This window comes from Cryptomeria japonica, chromosome 4 (genome assembly GCF_030272615.1).
Source record: "Cryptomeria japonica chromosome 4, Sugi_1.0, whole genome shotgun sequence".
Lineage (NCBI taxonomy): Eukaryota > Viridiplantae > Streptophyta > Pinopsida > Cupressales > Cupressaceae > Cryptomeria > Cryptomeria japonica.
The window spans coordinates 181,075,948-181,079,892 of record NC_081408.1 but is presented as its reverse complement, the minus strand read 5'-3'; positions in this window follow the sequence as shown (position 1 = coordinate 181,079,892).

Below are 3,945 nucleotides of genomic sequence, written 5' to 3'. Positions count from 1 at the left end.
TAAATAGGAGTTATCTGCATTATAAATATGGAAAAACTCATAGAGAATGAGTTACAAGAGCATGAACAAACTATTGCTACATAAGTATAAAACTTCAGAACTAGATAAATCTAAGTGAGAAAGAATGACTTATACAAAATGCACCTTTCTTGATAATCAAGCTCCTAACTAAAAGTGAACTCCTCTCAAACTACAAAAAGGAGTTGTCAAAATGAACACAACCTCTTTAGGTCGAATGTAACTAAAAATCCCTCAAAATTAGGGATGTAACTAGAAGTATCAAGTAGTTAAGTGTTTCAAAACACTCCTTGACTGATCCTTAACCCTCTAGAACTCTTTAACTAATATTAAAGTGTCAATTAGGTGAAAAATCACCTATTTTAACTCCATGTGTTGAAAACAACACCAAGAAGACTAAACCTTCTCCCTAATTATCTCACACAACTCAAATCCAACTCAAACTCTGCTTTCAAAAAAGAAATATCTTTTATTTCAAGTGATTTATGAATACCACTCTAAATAAATATTTACAAATCTTGATATGCAAAAACAAGGGAGTTATGTAAAACCCTAAAAGAAGCCTATTTGATTAAATTTTTGTAAGTGTTAAACAAATACTTAAAGAAAAAAAGAAAACCATGGCATACACTCAAATAAAGCTCTTTTTAAAACAATGAAAGGCAAAAATCCCATTTTACCCTATCAGGATACATTAGGCTTTGAAACCCTAAGACAAAACTGACAGAAAGATCAAAACATTTATTATTTCATTTGCCTCATTATTGTTTGCATTGTGAGGGCACTGCCATGGTTAGGGTTGATGCATTGTTTACTTCTAGAACTTGACATTTCTGTTATTCTAAAGATTTGCTAGAGTTTTCACAGGGAATGTGAGGTTAGAACCTTATGCCCAGATTTGGTCTTTCTCACTATGATTTGATGATTGTTCTCGCTTAGTCATTTTTTTTAACCAATCACTGTAATATGATTTCTTTGCATACTATTCTAGCATATTGAGTGTAGGTTCATAGCATCACTATCTTTTGTGAAATGGCTTCTCACATCTAAAACACTAGTCACTATCACTTAGATTGAATAATTCATTATCCCAGAGTTGTGACTGTACTTCTTAAATGCTGCTATATTCGTTAAATACTACTCTTTGTGACTTTTGAACTGTGCGAGGGTTGCTCTCACCTTTATGCTTCTATCATGATAGTGACATTCTTGACCTTTTATTTTTTCGAAATCCTTTCTTGATTGCATATTCAGAACATGCCCTTAACAATGCTCACTATCCTTGAATTATATTTGATCATGGTTGCTCTAGTATATTGAAATGTTATTGTTTTGACAGTTGTCTCTCAATTTGGTAACCACATTTGTAGTGACCATAAGAATTGTTTCCATTAGCTTGTGGTCATTTTATTTCTCTTATCAACTTGTCCTAATATTGGACTATATCTCATTTCAAAAATATAGGCACTCACAGGTTACTGTATTCATTACTGAAGGTTGGTACAAGGACTGTCATCAACTATGAATGATTAGGACTAAGTATGTAGGTTTCTTTGTACACTGTTGGGGTTGTGTCTCCTATGCATGAATAATATCCTTCAATCTCGATGGTGTTTGAAAATTGTTTTTCCATTTTGCATAGATCACTGCGTAATGCTTTCATTTGTTATTTTGAAGACTACCTTTTCTTTTGTTGGTTCATGAAGACCTACAACTTATTGACTTATACTTTTCTGATCTTTTAACTTATACATTTTTTCTTTGAGATAACTTTATTATTGTCTTGAATGGATACTTTTGGTCATCCTCTTGTTGGCATTCGACATTTCAAGAAAATATGTTGCCCTGAAATGTTTATAAATAATGGCACTTTCATTGTGAGTAGAAGCTAACAACGGTCTTCATTGTGCATAGCTTCTTGTGACCGTGTTTTGATAATCATTAAATCCTCCTAACAGTGGTCATATAACCTTTTGCACTATGATCTCTTTGGGCACTGTGAATGTGTCATTAGCCATTATGATTGCTCCATGATCGTTGTCATGATTGTAGCAGGCTTCGTGACTATTTTAAATGCTTATGGTTGCATTCTTCATCGAGGCTTGGAGACATTTGACAATATGCTTTTCTATTATTTTCTGGTTGTCATTTATCTCCATGGTCATCTTATCATACTCTAAAGGAATGAACATATAGTCAAAACAATGTATAATAATTTCACACAATGCTAATAATTTTTATTGTATTTAAAATCCTTTGAATCTATAATCTTTGTTGCTCATATATGCCTTCTATGTTTGAGTCTCTTTCATTTGATGATTCCAATTCACTATTATCTCTACATTCGTGTTTTCTTTAAGGATTTTGAAGGTATATTAGCCTTGTATAACTACAGGATTTGTTTGTGCATGTTTTGCAAAAATAAACCTTGCTTATGGCTTTGACTACACTTTTGTGACTATGGCAAGATATTATTGACTCAAATCTACTTTGGATCTCTATCATTGCTTTGATTGATTACTTCAATGCATTATATCTCATTTGTACAAACCCTTTTTCTAACTATGTATACAAGGCCTTTAGGATTCTCAAAATCCTCTAAGATTGGTTGCTTTACTATAATGTTGATTTCACTATTTGAAAGTTCTATAGCTTATTGTCTTGGACTATGATTACTCTATCACTATGGTGATTGGTCTTTGGGTATTGTTGTCTCCTTTCATTTTGATAAGGCATTCACTAGAAAATGAAGCTTTGACACTCTTTTATTACTTTTGACTGAAAAAAATGATATCTTAATGCTTATGATATGAGTTAATTTTCTTTTGCATTATATTCCTTCATGGCAGGAACAAGAAGCTATGCACAATGAAGACTGCCATTAGCTTGCAGTCACAATAACAATGCCATTATTTATAAACATTTTAAGGCAACTTATTTTCTTGAAAGGTCGAATGCCAGCAAGAGGATGACCAAAAGTATCCATTAAAGACAATAATAAAGTTATCTCAAAGAAACAGTGTATGATCCATTTGATGAATATGTGAATGATTCAACAAAAGATCAAAAAAGTATAAGTCAATAAGTTGTAGTTCTTCATGAACCAACAAAATCAAAGGTAGTCTTCAAAATAGAAAATGAAAGCATTACACGGTGATCTATACAAAATGGAAAAACAATTTTCAAACACCATCAAGATTGAAGGACAATATTCATGCATAAGAGACACAACCCCAACAATGTACAAATAACCTTGTATACTTAGTCCTAATCATTCACAGTTGATGACAATCCTTGTACCAACCTTCAGTGATGAATACAATAACCTGTGAGGGCCTATATTTTTGAAAGGAGATATAGTCCTATATTAGGAGAAGTTGATAAGAGCAATACAATGTGCTAGAATAACCAATGGACAACTAAGAGGGAGGGGGGTGAATCAGTTGTCAACATATTATATTAATCAAACCACTTTATAACCTTTAACCAGAGCACATAAACATTGAATACCAGAATAGTAGAAATAGATATCGGTAAGCAATAAAACTTAAGAATAAAACAAAGAATTAACACAATGCAACCATACCACATAACACCATGATTTGTACATCGAAAACCTTGTAAAGGGAAAAACCACAATGGAAAGCCTACCCACAGTCAAATGATACTTCTGTAGAAAGTATGTGATACAATAAGGGGCCCGCACATGCAGGAAGGCACACAACCTAGACCGTACTGCTCATTACAAAGGAGTCTCATTGACTATAGAGAGGTTATAACCACCTCAATATAATTGGACAATAATCTAGAAGAATGAATTGCTAATAATAGCATCTACCATGCCTGATTACAGTCCCAGTTAAGCTCAATACCAGAGGCCTTTGACCTCTTACATAAACCCAATTAGATCACCTATGATCGACCAAA